Below are 22,500 nucleotides of genomic sequence, written 5' to 3'. Positions count from 1 at the left end.
TTTTCTATTTGGACAGTCTCCAACAGGATTCCATGGAGTAAATCCTTCAATTTGAAGCCCACGTTACACAGCTGAGGATGTGCCATTCATGGTGTCAAACGACCATGTCACAGCTGCCCTAACAATCACCTCCCACTGCAAATAAAGCAGATTAATCTCCACCATTAAAGCTCCCTTTAACCTTTGCGCGTTACCTCCGTTGTTTTCATTTGTCCTGAGACCTCCATATAGCCATCCTGATATCATATGAAAAAAGCAATGATCTGCTCTGCAAACAAAGAAAGAAAATCAATCCAGAAACAGCTCACTGTTCGACTCGCTAGGTCTTATTCCTGTTCGGCTCGCCAGGTCTTATTCCTGTTCGGCTCGCCAGGTCTTATTACAAACAACTGTGGGTGAAAGGTCGGGAGGTGGAAGGCAGTAGCTTCCTGTAGTGATAAGGAACCTGGCTGTGCGGTTTGACAAGGACTTCATGCCTAGTCAGGGTGATCAAACGGAAAATGGCGAGGCTGCATGGAGCCCGGGAAGAGCTTGATTCCTGCGAAGGGAGGAAGTAAGGAGGAACATGATTTGGAGCGCTGACCTTCAGGCTTTTGCATGTCTCTTCTTTAGAAATCAAGACGCCGCTGTGCTTCTTCGGAAAAGGATGAACAACTTCAGTTTGCGCGGGTTGTGGGGGGGGTATATCTTTAGAAAAGTGTCCTAAAAAAAAACCAACATGGAAGTAAATCTATTCTTCTCAAAAGAAAGTTGAAAATAAAATGCTTGTAACTATTGGATGCCTAATTCACAACAGCGTCTAGAACACATTGGTGGTTTCCGATCCTGGACTATGCTGACCTCCGGTCTCGTGCCAGCGGCTGCGGTTACAGCCCTGTGGTGGCTTCATAAAGTCTACTTCCTTCTATTTTGGTGTCTCGGGCCAGAGCAGGCATGGGCGCTCCCACGATCGCCAGAAAACCCTCCCAGGCCTCGGAGGGATCATGTATACATTTACCCTCGCTGTTTACACCCGGGCCCTCCAATGTGTTTATATATGTTTACTTTCCACTATTTGTTATTTACATTTTCTCACTGCATCCCACAACCCCCCCCCCCCCCCCATCCACCCCCCCCCAACCCCCCCACTCCCGCTGCCGTTTGGATGATTGTATTTATCTGGCTCCCCAATGGCGTCCCCCCCCCCCCCCCACTCTGCACCCCCAAGCGATTCTGAGCCTGATAGGTCCTCTTTAACGCTCCCCTCCGGCTCTCCCCATTCCTCCTCACTCCGGTGATTCCCTGATTGAAGGCGCTGGCATGCCCCTATTGGCAAGCATCCCTGCGTCGTGCGGCGCGATCTGTGCCTGCGTGGCTTCCCCAGAATAGCTCGCATCATTTCCAAATGGAGCTGGCGGCGGCGTCCGAAGCACTTGATCAAGCGGCGGGGTCCGGCGGCCGCGGCGGCGCCTCCGTTTGTTTGATGGAGCGTCGGAGGAATCAGGTGTGTCTGAGATTCCAGCACAGCACAAAGCAATTTCCCATCTCCATGAGTCACATACTGATAGATGCAAGTTAGAGATGGTAGCCCCTCTCCTCCACACAATAACACAGACATACTGATACAGACTAACACACACACACACACACACACACACACACACACACACACACACACACACACACACACACACACACACACCCACACTGTCTCTCATATTTAGAGGAGGCTGGGGGTTGGGTGTTGATAGGGATATATTCTGATGTGCAATGGGGCCGTGCAGCGGGCGGAGGAAGTGATTTGTTTTTCTGCTCGAGTCTGTCAAGTGTCGCTGGGGCGGAGGCTTGAGGTCACTGAGCTGGCCTGTTGACAAACGTCTCGGGGCCCCCTGTTGCTCGCTATCGATTTCCTCTTCGCCCCCCCACCTCCTCCTCCTCCTCGTCTGTCCGCTTCCGACCGCAAAGCACATCGGGTTACTGTGACATATGAAAATCGGTGGAGACATATACATGCCTGCCCACTGACACGGACACACACCGAGACACTCTCTCTCTCTCTCACACACACACACACACACACACACTCACGCACACACACTCACGCACACAGAGATAGACACACTCATGCATGCCAGCATGCATTGATGAGTGCTGTAGACACACTATCACAAACCATATCAAGCACTCTGACCTAAACATACCACACAGCACTGCACCAAGAGAGGAGAGGAGAGGAGATGAGAGGAGAGGGGGTAGGAGGTAGGGGGTGGGGTAGGCAATATGGAGAAATTCAAAGCATGAGGCTTGATCAATCACCACGGCCTGCTGCACACACACACACACACACATACACACACACACGCATCACTTGCAACCCCCTCCCCTCGGTCATGCACTCCCCACACATGATCACAACTACACACACTATCAGGCCCACCACACCCCAACCCAACCTCACACACCACACCACGGTCTGCTGCTCCACACACACACACACACACACACACACACACACACACACACACTATCAGGCCCACCACACCCCAACCCAACCTCACACACCACACCACCCCACTCCAACCTGCCACCCATGCGATCGATTCTCATAGAAATTTCATGAACTTTAAACTGTGACTGACAGACGGGCCCAACCCCTGACTCGGGATGCGAGCACAAGCCCCTTTTTAAGAGCGAGGGATGAGCGCCACCGGGGAAGATGAACACCGCACCATCACCACCACCACCACCACCATCACCACCACCCACCGACGGCTTCTCTGTCCCCTTCGGCAGACACTTTTAATTAGGGCACGAAAACGTTCAGTCGTTATGGCTGCAATTAGGATGACGGAGGTACGCGTCTCGACCTCAATTTACCCCTCTCCGACGCGGCAGGAAAAATGGCTGGGGTATCTTTTTTTTTGAGAGGGGGGGGGGAGGGGCGGGTAACAAACGAGCTGTGTCTGACCCCCGCGCGCCTCAGACACAAAACGCTTTCATCGATTCTTGTGTATGGCGTGGGCCCAGAGCCTTTGCAAATGAACATAATGAACGTATTATGCAATTACAGAGTTTTCATCACAGGCGGGGTGTGCTCTGAGTGTGGCTTTCGAGACGGCGTGGTATCTGTCTTCAGACTTCAGACAGAGGCTTTCAACTTTCTGATGGGCTCTGATGGAATGTCCAGGGAATTGCTGCCCGTCCTCCGCAAAGCAGTGATTCATTTCCCATATCAAATGGAACAGTTCCCTTCTCTCGAACAAAAGAGAGGAGCTGTGGAACCAACGTCAGATAATTGCACGTTGCAGTGGGGGAAACTTTAAAGCTGGGACTCGAAGAAGACAAGACAGGAAAAAAACAAACCTAAAAAAAAAAAACAATAAAAAAAAAAAACAATAATAACTTGTGCAGTTGAGAGGCCGTCGCTTTGAGGCAACACGCTCTTCCTGGACGTGTCACTCAGCTTAATCAAGGCGCCACACAGGCAATTATCCACGAGATGATTAACATATCTAGCCGGCGAGGCGGATGTGCTCTCTAATCACGAGGCTTGCGTCACGGAGCGGAATCTCAGAGGAGAGCCGCTGAACGGAGAGGGAGTAAGAGAGGGGAAGAGGCGACAGAAGGGAGTGGGTGTGTTTCTGTCACCTTCACTTCGCTTTCCCTCTGATTCCTCTGCACTGTGGCGTCTATCTGATGTTCATTACGCTCTGGTAATCAACCCAGCGACGCATCAGAGCTATGTCACCCAATGTGTGCTCGGGAGTCATGGAAACACTAAACAAAAAAACAACTAGAAGTGGAAACGCTGCGTCTCGTCTGACACAGCAGCACTCGGCTCTTGATGTTGTTTGGGGCCTGTTTCAAATATTCCAAGGCTACATATCCTGTTTGTTCTCATGTGTTGCTTTGAAAAGAAATGAAGGGATCACCGCACCTTCCAAAACATGTACAAATGAATGAGCCTTGAGTTAGCTTAAGCAAATGGTTGTTGTTGTTTTTTTAAGTCCGTCTACAGTATATAATATGAACAAGTACGGAAACAACTTAAGAAATATCTGCCTTTTGCCTTGGGCTAAATATAGGAAGTCGTGTCAAAAAAGGGGGTCAAGACCAAACCCATTACTCAAAAGGTTGTCATAAGCATGAGGCCCTGGATATATACGTTGAGTCGCGGGAAAAGGCGAAACATAACGACGTGCATGACGCAATGCTCTGCCCCTTGCGCTCCGTGTTCACTAGACCTTCAGATTGCCTCGTGGAACTTTCCGCTAATGCGTTCCATGTGTCCGTTCCAAATAAGGAGGGAGGGAAAGGTACAAAGTGGACTATTGTTTTCTCCTTCACGGTGACAGAAGGCCTCTCGCTGCAGGTCCCCACTCCGAGAAGCCAAAACGCGGGGAAATGGCCTTTTAGGAAACAGGCGATCGGCCGACCGCCACTCCAAGGGGACAGCATCATAAAAAATGGGGGGGGGGTTTAGTGGCGTAGTTTAAAGAGCGCGTGTCTTTGGTGGCGCCGGGAGTTCTGGACGAAAGTGAGAACGGAGCAGAACACAACAGCCGGGTACGGTCGCCAGCCTCGGCGTGGCGGCACATGCCAGCGGGCTGCCCTCTTTTTCCGTCTAACCTCATTCTGGATCAGCACCGGAACAATTGCTTCATGTCAAACCCCATCCAACAAGCCATGAGTAAAGTGCTTTGAAGTTTGGCCACCGCAACCAAGCTCACAAACTGTGCTGACTCGATTCATCTGCACAACGTCAGGGCTTGCTTTGGCTTTCTCTTACATGAAGGTGGCCCTGTAACACCATTCCCCACTCTCTCACTCTCCCTCTCCTCTGTCTCTCTCTCTCTCTCTCTCCCGTCTCTCTCTCTGTCTCTCTCTCCAAAAATCGCTCGCGGTGGCCAGTGTTAACGTTCTCACGCAGACAATCGACGACAGATGCAAATCACACGGCAGATTTACAGCACGATAGCCACAGGTGCAGAGTCTGGGCACGAGCAGACTAGCAGTGATGGCGGAGGAGGAGGCAGAGGCGGCAGCCATGACGCTGATGCTGCTATTCCCCAGCCAGCCTCTGCATGGGCACCGAGCCCATCACTGCCTAGCAAAGCCACCCTACCCAGGGCTCCAGCGGGCGCCTCTGGACCCTCCACCAGCCCCGGCTCCTCCACCAGCCCCGCAGGCTCCCTGTCTCAGGTCGGAGGACATGCTCAGACTTGCGCTCCTCTCCCACAGGCCCCCACCCCTGATATTGTCACACTCCCCCTGCCACCCCCTCTCTGCTCTCAGGGTCAGTGCAGCATGTCTGATAGGAGCAACTCACTATGTCTGCACTGACTGTGAACGCTATCTATCTATCTATCTATCTATCTATCTATCTATCTATCTATCATCCATCTATCAATCTATCAATAAATCTGCGAACGCTATCTATCTATCCATCTATCTATCTATCTATCCATCTATATAACCCTCTATCTATCTATGTACTTATGTGTGTATGTTATATTCTTTTGCTTATTTGTATTATCGCCTTCATAAAAGCGATAATGCGTGACGACTTTTCCGAGACCCTCTAATTATTGTGTGTGCACTGTTGGCTTCCCTCCACTCCTCCAGTATCCTGCTGCCCTGGCTGGGGATTGCAATGCTGGAGATGCCCACAATAACAAACCGTAATTTATTCCTGCTCGTGTGCAGGGGCTGGGGGTGAGGCTGGGCCCATGCCTGCAGTCTGAGGGCTTGTAATGCATAGATCAATGTGGCCTGGGGGGAAAGGCAATCAATGGGTGCTGAGTTATTGCAGTATTTGGCTACTGATTTTTAGAGAGCTGTGTTTTCCCAGGAAAGTCAATACCTCCAGGCTCCTCACATTCATTTCTCCCCTGCTCAGTTCCCCGCCATCTTCCACACACACACACACACACACACACACACACACACAACCACCACCACGACCACACACACACACACACACACACACACACACACACACACACACACACACACACACACACACACAACCACCACCACACACACACACACATACACACACAACCACCACCACCACCACCACCACACACACACACACACACCACCACACACCACACACACACACACACACACACACACACACACACACACACACACACACACCCCAACCCCTTTCCTGGAGCTAACACCTGGGGAGAGAGGGCCCCCAGAGGAAAGGAGGGAGGAAGAGAGGGAACACGAGGAAAAAGCAGAACAGACAGCGAGTGAACGAGTGTAAGAAAAAAAGAAAGAAAGAAAGAAAGAAAGAAAGAAAGAAAGAAAGAACAAAGAATACATTATGACATCTCTCCTATCAAAACGCGGTGCCATCTAAGACAAAAACAACATGGTTGATTCATTATTTACACTGTAAAATATTAAGGCGCCTGCTAAGACTCATGCCCCCCTCTAAAAGACTACTATGAGACCTCTTCCTCAACCAAACAATACTAATTTTATACTCCAGTGAAGTAGTCTCTCCGCTGAAGCACACACAGTGCTCTATATAATATGCATTCCCGTTCCAATTACACAGCATTACTATTTCAACGCATTAGAGCTTTGTGTACTGTACCTTGGGTTGTATACAAGCAATTGTAATTCAGTGGGTCCAATGCTACAGTGAAGAAGTGCATAGGTTGTAGCCTAGCATTTGCGTAATGGCACTAGAATGTGGGCAGTGCGCAGGGCGTGCAACACAAGACTGTGAAAAGCTCTTTCCTTTCAAACAGGAAATTCAGAGGGGGCAACTTGTCTCCGGCTTCACAGAGAGGTCAGGAGGGACCGATTCACAGCTCGGAGAGAGAGCTTCTTCGTCTTCTTCTTACTCCATCCACATCAACACCCCCGGCGTCAGTATCAAAGTAGCCGGGCAAAACTGCCCCTGAGGGCATTTGCCTGGCCGCGGTTTTTACTGATGCACACAAACACGAATGTAAACATGCAGATACACACACACACACACACACACACACACACACACAAACACACACTCCTACTGAAACAAACACAGGCGGATGCTCAACTGGTTAGAAAATATTTGTATGATACATTTTCTTGTCATTTTTCTAAATCAACAACTAAAAAGCCACCATTTCAAATGCATGACAAAGAGACTTGAAAAGGGGTGGCCTCATTTGGCAATTTTTTTCATTTGACAATGTTTATATTTCTTTTATAACAATCCCTTAATTTCGTCTGACCCAAATGCGGGGCTCGCAGACATTCAAACTGCCTTGTATTTGTTCAGAATTGAACACAGCTTGATGAACAAAAAAAAAAGTGCAGTTTAAGGGCCCTGGAATGCTATGTTAGAGATGAGCTCATTGGGGCACATGGGAGGTCCCTTGTGGAAAACACATCATCGAGTTTGGATGCACTCTCCTTCCTCTTCAATTATACACAGCTTGCCTATTCACTATTTAAAAGCCTGCTTCATTTTGCATTCATGAATATCACACGTCCCTGGCACAATAAATAAGTTGCCGAAGTGTACGTCGATGCATCCACAAAAACTAAAATATGTATGCGTGAATCCAATTTGCTTTGCACAACAAACGGCTCGTTCCGAGGGAGAGTGGGGGTTTGAAGTCGAGGGGGGGGGGGGGGGGGGGGGTGTGATGGGACCGTTTTTCTTTTGTCTCTATACTGCATTCATCATAGTAAGCAGCTAAAGGGAGAGCAAAATGATCTTCTATCAGAGCATTTTCATCTCTATGGCCTTTAGGTAGTGTATGTACCTAGTTCGATCTAAAGCACACACACACACAACACAAACACGTTACTTTTAAAAGTTGGACTGATTCCCTCATTCCAATTCATCCCAAAAACCACATCTTCTTTCAAACCGTGGTTGACTGTCCTGTCCATACGAATGACTAAAATAGAATCTATTCACAAAAGCTCTTTCTTTTTCTCTTTTTACAAAAAGCAAACAGCCCCGAACAGCTGTCAGTCATATCACAAAAAAAAAGGATCAGATATTAGCATGGCGAAAAGAATCAACGGAGCTGAGATGGACCGTCCATCTCTATTGTGGGCCTGTCTCACTACTCTGCTTATACACATGTGAATGAGTGGCGGCTTTGAACAAAGAAGAAGGGTGTGGGGGGGGGGGGGGAGATAAACCTCATGTTTAACAGAAATCCTTAACACAGCCGCTGCCTTTATGCCCACCGCACTGACATTTACTTATCAGGCCAAACAGTCTTCCATCTGACCTTTCTGCTATTTTGAATGGCATCTGGATTATTCTGACGGAATAATCTGCCCACGCCGCTAAGAAAAGCGCGGTGATTTTACTAAGTGATACTCCAGTCTGGCCTGTGGACCCGTCCAGGCTGGAAGGACACAAAAGTCCTGACGGACGTCGGACAAAAGCCACGGAGGACAGGGAGTTAGGAAAACAGCCGTGATCCATTATGTGTGGGACACCAATACCAAGAGAATAGTTAAAGCAAGTTGACTGGTATTTAGCAGACGGTTTTATCCAAATCCACATAAACTTGCAACGGCGGGTTCACAATTCCAACCCAGGACAAGCTACAGTTAGGCCGTGACTTTAGCGCTACTTCACCATGCCCGAAAAGACATAGAATGGTGTAAATACAAACATTACAGTAAACGTAGCAGAAACAATAAGCGACTAAAACATCAGGAGCCGTTGCATACCAGTGTAGACGAAGCGTCCAGGAGCTCCTTTGCAGAACTGCTTGGACTTGTAGGAGAGTGTGACCTCCACCACGCCAGGGATGTGTCTCGGAGGAGTCTGGACCCTAATGGCGTGGGGTGTGATGAGCTGCAAAACACACACACAGAGAGAAACACACATTAATTTACCATCCAGTGCTCAACGCAGCCCTTTAGACAGTCTCACGGCAGCTTAATAATGTCTTTGCTGCTCCACCATTTAAATCAAGTTGACTTAGTTGACATATTCTTCTTATCTTTACTGTAATTAAAGAAGAGGAGAAGGAATTTCTCCACATGCTGAAATTTCAATGGCATTTCAGTGCAAAACCGCCGTCACACAAACTGCTATCTGTGCACACTTTTCTGTCAGTTCCAACACGGTCGCAGGTCTAACACCTACAAGACTGTTTGTCTGTGATCACATACTCACACACCTGGAAATAACTTGAGGAAAAAAACAACAAAACAACAATTTGTACATGTCAGACGTGTGCAGCTTATACGAAGCCAAGTATGTGTGTGCGCTATTTGAGTGTGTATCTGTGTGTCTTTGGATGAGTGTGAATAGTGTGTGTGTGTGTGTGTGTGTGTGTGTGTGTGTGTGTGTGTGTGTGTGTGTGTGTGTGTGTGTGTGTGTATGTGTGTGTGTGTGAATGAGCCTGTCTGTGTGTTATCACACTTCCTACATGGTGGGGCCTCACCTCGCTCCAAACCAGCATGGTGCCAAAGACCACCTGCAGTCCGTCAAAGAAGTTATCACCGATGATGATGACCGTGGCTCCTCCGGTTGTCCAGCCCTCGCTAGGACTGATGGCTTTAATGCAGGGCGTGGCTGCTTCGGAAAACAAGACAACAGGATGAGGGTTACAATACGGCTCCTCAGTACTCCTCAGAAACTTCAACTCATCATCAGACATGTTTAGAATTCCCGGTCAGTTAGGATTCACAGTAGTTTGGACTGGACTTCACAGGGAGCTTTTGCTTTTTTCTTGACCATCACTAATATGATAAGCAAAGATATGCATCAGTGACTGTAAATGTAAAGTATCCATTTTCTACTTCAGTCCAAGGAGACTGATGACAACATGAACGTTTGAGATAGTCTTACATATTTTCTTCTAGACTCTTCTTTCAGCAATAAAGTAATGAATGGAAGATAAGAGCTAGTGACCGTAAATATGAGGGGGAAAAAATAAAAAAAGAGAATTATAAACTTTTATACTGTCTCACTCCGCCTCTCGCTCTCTTTCTCTCTCTCTGTGTCTGCCATTGTCTGTGAATCAATACCACTCAATGCTGTTGTGTTTTATCGTAAACATGGCTGTCTCTGACTGGCCAGACTGGAGACAGACAGGCCGACTGACTGACCTCCAGTCTCCGCAGCACGTGACGGGGGGAATTGATTCGTCGCAGCCTGGCAGCTCCAGCAGTCGCCAGCAGTGAGCAGCTCGAGCACGCCAGCGATGAGCGAGCGCCGCCCAGTAGCCAGCATTACTGGACCAACCCAGCAGAGCCAACTGTAAACCGCACAGGCCTCTCTCTCTCTCACAGATAGACTTACACTTTCCTCAAAGCTGTTTTTTTGACACAAACTTTTTTGTTGTTTTGGTTTTATTTATTTATTCTGTTTTTAGTCTCCCTGGGCTACAGTAGGTTGGTTATAAATTACTTTTTGGTCACAAAAGTAAACGTTTTATCCATGGGGGGGGGCTGTTAACACCTGTGTGGATGAATAAAACAGCAGCATCTGAAGAATCCCAGCAAACGTCCCTAAAGTCACTTGGGGAGGGTGGAACAGAGGGCACCAGCTGTCTCCTCCCCAATCGAGACGCAATCGCAAGTGTTCGGAAGGGAAACATTACGGGGTGTTTTTTCCCATAATGCTCCTCTCACCTATCATCTTCACATGTACGTCTGTGGAGAGCGTCAGCACTGTCATATCAGTTGGTAGAACAATGACTTGTTCCTCTGAACACCAACCCAGGCGGCTGTGATCTAGGGTCTCCATGGAGAGGTGGAGGATACATACATCACACCTCGTGATGTCATGTGACCAGAAACTGATTAGGTTTCCATGGCTCCTCGGCATCAACTTTCATCTGACACATCAAAAGCGGGCCATCAGGCGTCAAACCCCACAGACACCGTGCGCAGGTGAGAGAGTTTGTCGTTTCATCTCTAGGAAAAAGCGCCCCCGTCGCGCGGCCCCGCCACCAACCATATGCTTCGGCCGTATCCCATCATGCCGAGCGAAGCCTGCTGGAGCGCTGGAGAAACTCTGGGCCACAACACTTCCTCCCATCAACCACCCCCCTCCCCACCCACCCACACACACACACACACACACACACACACACACACACACAAACACACAATCACACACACTTTTAAAAACTTTTGGTCCCGGAACATATTGACTTGGTCTTGACGGAGAGGCTTGACTGCGTGCGTGCCTGTCTGCCCATATGTCTGCCTACAGATAGATGAAAGTGGAGGAGGCTAAGACTGCGCCGCTGGCTCCGACTTTATCGGTCATTAAGTGACTTACCTTCGGATGGGTCCAGACGCCGGGCCCTTCTGCCATGTTTGGAGTTGTTGTGCACAAACATGTTGTCCGAAACGGCCAACACATGACCGTCCACGTTGACTGTAGTGGAGACCACCACCTGCTCGATGGAACCATGGAAATGTGTGTTTCATTATCGAAGTAGTGAGTGTGTGTATGAAAAGTTAGAGTGTGTGTGTGTGTGGGACAAGACATTGCTTGATGTGGAAGCAGGTTTTGCCAACAGTCTTACCTGAAATCGCCTCATGTCTCTGGGGTTGCCTGCATTTTTCAAACAGTTCTGGTTACACTTGAGGAAGAACTTCAGGAAGAATCTGAAAAGGACATAAGCAGAAGAAGAGAAAAAGCCTCCAAGTCAGCATCACTTAGAGAGGCAATCGAAACCCTAAGCCCAGTCACTCGTTACCTGTCACATGAAACATGTAGCACATCCTGACATTAAAAACTGTGAGAAATATTCACAACTCCCCACACTTCACTTAGCGCGCTCCCAGTGACAGATTCTGTCCATAAATTCCTCGCGTGATCCAGCGGCCATGAAGACATGGTGTTCAGATATATGGCGCGTAATTAGACACAAGATTTTGATTTTTCATTCTTTATTGGAAGGGGGGCCGCGCAGAGACTTCTGGTGTTGATTTACACGTATTTTCACTCCAGCGGAGTGCTATTGATTGGGAAAGGATATCGATGAGGACGCGCGGTAATAAGCAGTGTGGCTGGAGGTAGACTTTAAGGCATACAGTAAGAATGGATTGCAGCCTTAATGCATTTCCCCACTGCCTGGTAATCTCTGTGCATCCATCTCCCTCGCCATAAGCCCCCCTGTTTTGATGGAGCGCTTTCTTTTTAATTGCCACATTATCACAATAATAATCCGGGCAGTTAACAACCGGCAAGGTCGCAGACAGGCATGTCACATTAACCACAGGCTAACCTCTTCCACCGTGGACAACGCCTCCTCCCAGCCCCCAGCACATCTCTGTCCCTCCATCTCTCCCTCTTTCTTTCTCTCTCTCTCTCTCTCTCACTCTCTCTTTTTCTGAAGGAGGAGGGAGTACAAATGGCTGTCATCTGCAGACAGCATTGATTTCCCCCTAATAAGACTGTAACACTATCTTTAAAAACACCCACCCACACACGCACACACACACACACACACACACACACACACTGGTAACCCAGCCCATTTTTAAAACCTCAGTTATGTCATCATCACACTATCATGGAATATACTTCCAAACATTCCCTGCAACCTTGCATGAGTAATCACTACTAAGAGAGCAACAAAATGTGTGTGTGTGTGTGTGAGAGAGAGAGAGAGAGAGAGAGAGAGAGAGAGAGAGAGAGAGAGAATGGGGTAATATCACAGGGTGCCCTGTTGCTTGAGAATTATGGACATTTCGTAATCACAGTATATAGAGAGAAAAAAATGTCTGCTCTATTTAGCTGCTATCGACTGATACTTGATCTGGGGTGCACGGACGGCTGCTAATGCCCTTTATGGCCATGGAATACAATAATACGGGGAACCCATCCCACAGCTCCATTCATATGATATTGGAGTCCTTGGGAGAAGAGATATGGATCAATAAGGATTGAATTAAAACGCAGCAGGAGACAAGAGGTGGTAAGAGAACCTGCACGCCGATATTAGAGTAATGGTGTGTTTATGGAGGATTCAATTGAACTGCAGGGCCAGACACCCTCTGAAAAGAGAGAGAGAGAAAGAAAGAGAGAGAGAGAGAGAGAGAGAGAGAGAGAGAGAGAGGAATCTGGGGCATACCCTCCCACCAGCACCCACCATGGCTGTGCATGTTTGGGAGTGTGTGTGTGTTTAGGGGAGATGGAGGGCAAGTCACTAGTGCCACCAGAGCCTACTGTATGTTTCTTTGGTCAATGGGCAGAAAAGAGGTGAAAAAAGAGAGGAGCGAAAAAGAAGAAACAGGAGGGATGGAGGGATGGAGGGATGAAGGGATGAAGGGATGAGGGCGAGGCCCATGGAGGAAGAGACACGTGACGTGTCGGCGCTCCGAGTCTCGCTGGCTCCAGCTCCTCCATCTGCCACTGGGCAAGAGTTGACAAGGAATGGAGGATTCCAGGTCTCTTCATGGGAAAAAGAGGGAAAGAGAGAGAGGGAGGGAGAGAGGGAGAGAGAGAGAGAGGAAGGGAGGGAGAGAGGGAGGCTGCAGTGCCAGATCAAAGTCGGATCCCTTTAGAGTGATTCAGGGATGGTTTAGAACTCAGAAGCGTATATGTGTCTGTATGTATGCTCCTACTTCATGACCTGTTATGATGATCTGTCCCAACCATGGATAATGTAAGGCGGCAGGGTTGATATCACTTCTTGTTGTCTGTTTTGCGTCAAATGCCATTGGCATCATTGATTAGGGTAGCCTGGATGTCTCCTGACTCTGCCACTGTTACTGTATGATCATCTATCCTTTGCTGTTGTGTACTTAAACCCTGGATAATTCTGTGTCAAGTCAGAGACGCATACAGTATGCTGGAGTGCCTTGTGCTTCGTGTGTGCCTCTCTCCTGTATACAGCCAAATTAAACTCTGCATCTTCTCTGTGACTGGATCTCGTGGCATATTTTTTACCAACAACATACACCTCACAAACAGACATTTGCTTTACATACTCCTCATGGACATCTCTCATGTTCCGATCAACTGCAAGACTCACATCAATTGCAGCGATGTCAACAATTACTGCGCCACACAGACACCAGAGGACACGGACACGGGGCAGAAGACAGGAGACAGCGCAGATAGATGAAGGGAGGCCCAGTAGAGTAGGTGAGGAAGGAAAGAGAGAGATAGATAGACAGATAGATAGATAGACGGATAGATAGAGAGCAACAGACAGAGAGAGAAAGACTACCTCTCAGTGTATTGAGCCTCTCCCTCCCCATCTAAAACTTATTAAAACACCATAAATAATTAATGTCCATCTAAAGCCAGGCCTCCGTTATTAGTTTCAGCCTGGTTTCTCCCCCCTCCCTCCCTCCCTCCCTCCCTCTCTCCCTCCTTCTCTCCTTCTCTCTCCTTCCCTCTCTCACTGTCTCTCCCTCCCCCTCTCTCCCTCGCTCTCCCTCTCCTCTCCTCTCCTCTCTGTGCTCTTAAAGAGTGGGTAGAGATAATGAGGGAGCGGGCGTCTCTGCTGTAAGCCTTCACCTCATTACGTCGGCCCACAATCAATTACAAGGGGCATGTGTGGCCCTGTCACTCCCTAATGTGCGGCCGACATGGTGTCAGGAATTACGGCTGGCCCTCGGACTCTACTCCACCGTCCCCAGTGGCTCTCCACCCAGCTACACACACACACACACACACACACACACACACACACATATGCACACATTTAATACATGACAGAAATGTACTGCACATATGTTAGAAAAACTACATAACAGGGTCCATGCAATTTTCATTTTCAACATAGACAGACACACACACACACACACACACACACACACACACACACACACACAGAGAGACAGAAAAAAGAAAGAGAGAAGAGAGAGAGAGAGAGAAAGAGAGAGAGAGAGAAGAGAGAAAGAGAGAAAGAGAGAAAGAGAGAGAGAGTATTTTTCCCACCCAGTCAGAGAGAAGAGTAGAGGACGGTAACCTCATGTCTTTGACATGAATCACGGCGGTCTTAAAGCGGAGTGGCACGGCCATTTGATCCTCGTCAAATTGAATCTTATCAAAGGGCTGATGCCTCGGGAAGAGTCAGCAGCGCTCACTGCCATCTGTAGCACTTTAACATCTCTATCTCTCTCTCCCTCTCTCTCTCTCTCCCTTTCTCTCTTTCTCTCTCCCTCTCTCTCTCTCTCTTTCTCTCTCTCTCCCTCTCTCTCTCTCCCTCTCCCTCTCTCTCTCTCTCTCTCTCTCTCTCTCTCTTTCTCCCCCCATCTCTCTCTTACTCTCTCTCTCCTAAGCCTTTTCAGCACCTCCCCCCCCCACACTCTCACACACAGACACACACAAACACACACACACACAGACTAGTATCTAAGCCACAAATAGATAGTTCTACCTTAGACATGTCCAGATAAGGGGACCCTAAGCAGGTGTAATGTGCACTAAGGCCCCCTGCTTAATGCTACAACAAGAGGAGTATTAGCAGTCGTAATGCAAGGGACTCTAACAGAGGCTTCATTCAGGTCCTCTGAGGCAGCCAGCAAATGCTTTGTTGTCAGGGGGAGTCTGGGATGAAGCATGCTCTCTAAATGAAGAGGCACACCCATGAAGCACTCATGAGCTGGCCACACAAAGCAAGCCCTCTCAGACACACTCTCTCTCACACACACACACACACACACAGAGAGAGAGAGAGAGAGAGAGATGCACAAATACACACACACACACACACAGATGCACAAATACACACGTTTGTGTGACTGTCCATTCACTTGCTGAACACACACACACACACACACACACACACACACACACACACACACATACACACACTCACACACTCAAACACACTCTCACACACACCTCCCCTCCCTTGAGTCTCTCACTTATTACGTTAGGCAAGAAAGAAAAAAAATCAATATTTCAGCAAGGGTATTTTTAAAAGCTGCCGTGGTTTCAATTCTCAGCCACCATTTGCTTTGAGCGTCTGATGCTTTCTACGAAACGCGCCCAGGCCCTCGCTGTGACGCCAGAGACGGGAGGCAATCGCCAGCCCTGGCACCGCGTCCGATTACCACCCCGGAGTCTCTGGGCGTTGGAACGCGCCCGCCTCAGAACCCTGGCTAATTCAGCTGGACAACTATCGAATGCCTCTTTCGTTGTAGCACCGCAGAGAGGGAGCCTAACACTATGAATCACAACACAAACATCCAAATTGCACAACCACACACACACGCTGCTCTATGCAGAGTTTATCCAACATGTGTAACTGGTTTGGTGGAGCAATTACATTTTCATAACACAGACAGGGAGAGGAATATTAACACTGTAATGTGCCAGATACAATGAAAGATGCAGAATTATGGTCTTGTATATGAAGGAGCAAAGCGGCTAACAAGCTCAGTGGGGTGAAGCCTAATGTTTACTGTGCTCCACTGTAAACAAAGCAAAAGACAGCTCCATTTTTTTCCTAATTAGAGGTTACCTCCACCTGCTTTCCAATTAACTACAAAGCCATCAGGCTATGTGGACATATGGCTCACCAGGAAAAAGGTGCTATAGAGTGAAGGATGTTTGTGTGTGAATGTATATGTTTCTGTGCTTGTGTGCTTGTGTGTGTGTGTGTGTGTGTGTGTGGGGGGGGGGGGGGGGGGGGTGTTGGAGGGGTGGTACACTCTTTCGCTCTAAGACTAGCCTTCTTCGGCTCTGCTACATGCTATCAATAATTCACTAGCCAAGATGGCAATTACAGGACCATGTACAATCAAACTAAATATTTGATGAGGCACTAAAACAGTCCTTGGAACGGATCTTTGTCTCTCTCTCTCTCTCTCTCTCTCTCTCTCTCTCTCTCTCTCTGTGTTCTGTCTATTGTTTTTGTGCCACCTCATAGTCCTGGTCCCTTATTCCCTAAACTTTGCTGGGAAACACAAAAACAGTTTGCACAGCTAAGAGTGTCTTGCACTATTCATTTGTGACATCTAACAGCACAGGTCGCATGTACAGCTTTCACTCTTCCCAAGGCAAACATCCTTTGCATCCGTGCGTATCAAAAAAAAAAAGATTTCCACTCGGAAAAAGGGGGTAGGTGTTTTGAAAGCTGGAACATTCAGTTGTTGTTGAAGACATGATTTGGCACTCAGACAAGTGAGATCAGGTTGAGCTGTGAACACCGGGTAATAAGGTGAAAATGGAAGAAAAAAAAAAAATAGTCACAGAATTAAATCCTCCGAAATACTGTCAAAACCTGTCAACAGTTTTTTTTTTCTTTCCCCTGCACGAAAATAAATAAATTCATGCAAAGTATTTGCCAAAGACAGCATTCACAGGGATCTCTTTCATGGAGTAGCTTGGGATAAGACCATTTTTCTGTTTGCTGCAGCTCCTGCTCTGAGGGTCAGTCTATTGAAAATCCATTCTGCTGAAATGTGCTGGTGGGAGTCCTGGCGAACCCCGCCTGAGCACTGCATCGCTTGGCAGCTGCTTTCACATGTGGACGAGGTGATGAGACAGTAGGAATGGAGAGAGGAGAGAGGAAGGGAGGAGAGGAGAGGAGAGAGGAAGGGAGGAGAGGAAAGGAGAGAAGAGGAGAGGAGAGAAGAGGAGAGGAGGGTTGGTTTAGCCTGGTCCAGGTGAAGCAGGCACTCAGTGTGGACCCTTCTGCATAGTCTCATTCTGTTGATGTTTTATCACTGTGTGTGTGTGTGTGTGTGTGTGTGTGTGTGTGTGTGTGTGTGTTAATGCACATTTGTGCAAATGTACATACACAGGCAGAGACCCACACACACACAAATATTTACACACACACACACAAATTATGAATTCATTCAACAAATAGACTGTATTTATTTGCTTTTAGGGCCAACCAAGTCTCTCTCTCTCTCTCTCTCTCCCACTGCCACACAGACACGCACACACGCACACATATACACACGCACACACACACACACACACACACACACACACACACACACACACACACACACCTTCGGAGCCCTGTACTCAGGTTTCCTGGCCCCCCCCCCCCCCCCTTAGCTGTATTCTGACCCCACGGTTGCCATGGCAAAAGAACATATTTGTCTCTCCAATCGCAATCACTCCATGACATAATGCACTAACGAGAGAAAATAAAATATGTGACTGCCGCTGACCTCACGGGCCGGGAATGGATCAGAAATTACAGCAAGCTGCAGAAGAACTCATCCATTTCCTGAGCGCAGGGCTGTATCACTGAACACAGATCAAAACAACACAGACCCTCTGGCCTCCGAGCCTTCATCTATCACACACAATACTGTCACCAGACTGTAACGGAGGCGGCCAGGCTGTGCGTTATCCTAAATTGGAGAGGAGTGAGTGTTGTGTAAACGTAATCATGTCAACATTCCGGTTTGAGTTTGCCATCGAGATGAGCAGGGCAGATGGTAAATGAACAATGAGCTGAACATTGCATGCAAGTCTTAGGCAGAGCAGTATGCTACATTTAGAGTTATGCCTAATTGTACTAACAGGGCAAAAAAAGAAGTAAATGCTATGCACTCAAATTATGCATAGATTAGTGCATACTCTACAACATACGGATTCCTTATGTCTGTACATAAAATATTGATGGGCAAGATGACTATGATTTCACACGAGTGCTACCCAATGGTGCATGAAAATGTGTGATAAAACAAAACTAAAACAAACTGGAAGAAAGATTCATTCATGAGAAAAAAGAACTGAACACAGTGATCTAAACCTGTAGTATAAACACACACAAATATGCACTGTGTTTGCTTGTTAATGGCAGTACAATGTGTTAGCAATTCATAATGTAGTGTTGGGAGAGTTTGATAATGAATACAAAGCAGTATTCTGGTCTCAACATGGGGGGGGCGAAGGGTTTCCCTTCCGTTCACTGGCAATCCTTAAACTACTGCCCATCTCCCTATCTCAACTTGGAGCTTACAATCTCCAGCAGCACACCACTCTGTCACTCCACTGAAGAGTGAGGGAATAAAAAAAGAGGGGGGGGAAGGAGAAAAAAGAGAAAGAGAAACAAAGAAAATCCCTCCCCTGACATACTGAGTGACAGCTCCATCCAGCCCCCAGCGCTGGAATCAAGCTGTCAGTCGCCGTGGCGATGGAGGAATTGTCCGCTCAGATTTAAATACTGCCTATAATAGCCCTCCATCTATCAGGGCCTGTGGTGCGGGTTATTCTTAGACACATACATTAGCCCTTGGCCCAGATAGGAATGTCACCAGATTAAACATCCAATTTGTTAACCGGGCGGGCCAGAGGTGCTGCTTCTTGACAGGACTTACAAACAAGCCCAAATGGCCCCATTTTTCACCTACAGGCCTCTCTCTCTCTGTCTCTCTCTCTCTCTCTCTCTCTCTCTCTCTCTCTCTCTCTCTCTCTCTGTGGGGGAGAGCCAACAGCAGCGGCTACAACCACACATACTGGGAGAGGACCTGGACAGAGGTGTAGGAAAAAAAAAAAAACATTGAGAAAAAGATGAGAGAAAATAACTGGGCTTTTCCTAAAACATGCATGTTTTGGGGTGATTGTATGACACCTTGAATTTTGGTTTTGGAGTACAACTGTATTTTGGTTTTGTTGTGAATGTTTTGAAGAGGTCTACAGCCTGTGTGCCATTATGCCAAAGATATATAGTTATCGCATTAACCCATCCATTCATATTAGCCTCTAATCAACCACAACTACACAACCACACAGTAGCAAAGCCAATTCAGACGACCTACAACAACAACAACACGTGAGCTACAGACTACACCATGTTTCTGTGGATTAGAATCCATGCTTCCTCCTCCAGCCATTACATCCTACTCAATAACTATCCAATAGCCTTCTAGGCTCAGATACCTAGGCCTGAGCAGTGGTGGAGGTGTGTGTGTGTGAGTGTGTGTGTGTGTGTGGTGTGTGTGTGTGTGTGTGTGTGTGTGTGTGTGTTTGTGTGTGTGTGTGTGTTTGTGTGTGTGTGTGTTTGTGTGTGTGTGTGTGTTTGTGTGTGTGTGTGTTTGTGTGTGTGTGTGTGTGTTTGTGTGTGTGTGTGTGTGTGTGTGTGTGTGTGTGTGTGTGTGTGTGTGTGAGGCCTAGGCCCAGAGCTGATCCACCTGCTCTGAGGCGAATGGCTCAGGGGGGAGGAGGGCAGATATATGGGCAGGGAGTGGAGCTGTGGGCTGGCTCTGGGTGCGGGCCCTACGGACAGATTGGGAACATATTGGTAAACAGAGGGAAGCGTCGAGCGGAGCAGATGCCACCAGTTAAGGCCCCGTCGACTGAGTGAGACAGAGTGAGAAATATGGGCCACCTCATAGACGAAACTAACACACACACACACACACACACACACACACACACACACACAAACCAGCTCAATGAGAGCCATGCATGTGGCCCGCTGGGGGATATCTTACTCTGAAGAGACAGAGACAATCTCTATCTCTCTCTGTCTCTCTCTCTTTATATCTATCTCTCTTTTCCTCTCTCTCTATCTCTCTCTCTCTCTTTCTCTCCCTCTCTCTCTCCACCATCGAGTCAAAACTGTCCATACTTTTCTCCTACCTTTGTATGGGATGCAATGTGGGGGTTGCAATGGGGGGTGAGAATAATTCGTCACCATGAATATACGAATCTGTCCACATCCTGTGTGCAAAACTAAGGAGTTGTACAAGAGTTGAAACTAGAACAAAGAGCGAGAGTAACCAATCTGTTTTGGACCCCATTTTGTGCAACTCGTATCCAGCAGCTATCGGAGCCCACCACCGCTGCGATTGGCCCAATGATGGTGTAGAATAAAAGAAGGGAGAGGTTTAAATTATGATGTTTGTAGAGCTGTATATTCTCTTACGAGCACATATATTACCTTAGTCCATCACCCGGCTAGTTTATCATCTCCCCTCCAGCTGACACTCCTAAATTCCACTTTCCCGTATTCAGTCAAATAAAAGTATAATGCACGGCTTGGATGGAGGCGAGGCACTAAATAAATCTATCGACGGGGAGACTAGATGGAGGAGAGGAGAGGAGAGGATATGAAGGAGAAGAAAGGAGAGGAGATGGAGGAGAGGAGATGGAGGAGAGGAGAGAGGAGAGAGGAGAGGAGAGGAGATGAGAGGAGAGGAGAGGAGAAGAGAGGAGAGGAGAGCTATGCAGCACAGGGGCAAACAAAATGTTTCTTCTGGAGGTTTCTGTCTCTGTGGCGAGTGCTGAAGAGAGATGATCCAAGGCTCTCCACTCTTCTACCGCTGGCTTTTACCACTGAAACTAATCTAATTCATCCCCCCCTCCTCCTCCTCCTTCTCCCTCCCTCTCTCCAGAAGAAAAGAGAGCCAGCCAAACAGGGGTGTATTATTATTTTAGAATCCTTCTTGGGGGTGAAAAGTGATTTATACTTCACTTTGTCTGTCAGACAAATGTTTCTCTTTATGGCTTTTACCATTCAAAAGAGCCCAGTGCGTGCAACACAGACACACACACATACACACACACACACACACACACACACACACACACACACATACAAAAAAAAAAACTAATATAGTGTGTGAAGTATTTAATTAAGGCATCTAGGCAGAGATTGGTGAGCGTCTTGCTTTATTGAACCAAAATTAAAAATAACTCCTCCATTTGAATAATGCCTTGGGGGCACCATCCAAGCGTTTCATTTTAATATCGCTCATGCCACTTTAACCTCTTTAAGCACTAGCCCCTTCATTTTGTTTGGGAATCGAGACAAATACTCAAAGCAAGGCGGCGAGCTCTCCAACCAGCTCAACCCCAATCACCAATTTCTATGCCACCTCCTAGACAAGGAAGCATTGGGGGGGGGGGGGGGGACAACTCCAGGTCATTGTAGTGTTTGTGTACACGTTTCTGTTTCTTTCTTTACATGTGGGTAATGCAGTGAGGCGAATGGATGAAGACAGCTGAGAGACCAACTGCTATATAGCCCCAGATATGTAGATACGAAATGAGATTGTGATGCAATCGTTACAAAGTTAATGCAATTTGCTGCTTTGAAGTACCGTGGAACCCAGGCGATGTTGGAGAACGCTTCAGAACGTAGGTTTAATTAAACACGATGGAGGCCCAAATAGTGTGCAGTGGTGGTGGATGTTGGAGGTGGTGTTGGGGGGGGGGGAGGCACATAAGCAGCAAGCAGAACATACAAACAGAACTAATGCTTAAGCAAAGAATGAAGTTTGCTCAAGAGGAAACAATACAGTGAGAGAGAGAGAGAGAGAGAGAGAGAGAAGAGAGAGAAAGAGAGTCAGATGGAGAGCGAAAGAAAGGTGGAGGGGGAAAGAGAGAGAGAGGGAGGGAATAAAAACAATTTCCAGATGCGGGTTTTAAAATCACAGAGCAGACAGATATTATCCATCTGTTTTGGCACAGCCCGGCCTCTGCTGCAGTGGAGAGGCGGTCATGGACAAGGTGAACCCAGCTACGCCATCTGGCTGGATGCTGGCCTGGACACTAGGCGAGGACACTTACGGGCTCGAAAAAAAGAAAACACACACGCACACACACACACACACACACACACACACATGCACCGACTCAGA

General features: G+C 47.8%; 1 pseudogene; it reads right to left on the bottom strand.

Moving 5' to 3' along the window:
* Positions 1-22,500, bottom strand: part of LOC121693827 — a 108,161-nt pseudogene that overhangs the window by 24,541 nt on the left and 61,120 nt on the right.

Source organism: Alosa sapidissima, chromosome 20 (genome assembly GCF_018492685.1).
Source record: "Alosa sapidissima isolate fAloSap1 chromosome 20, fAloSap1.pri, whole genome shotgun sequence".
NCBI lineage: Eukaryota > Metazoa > Chordata > Actinopteri > Clupeiformes > Clupeidae > Alosa > Alosa sapidissima.
The sequence above is the reverse complement of the archived record's forward strand: the minus strand, read 5'-3'. Positions and strand labels throughout refer to the sequence as shown.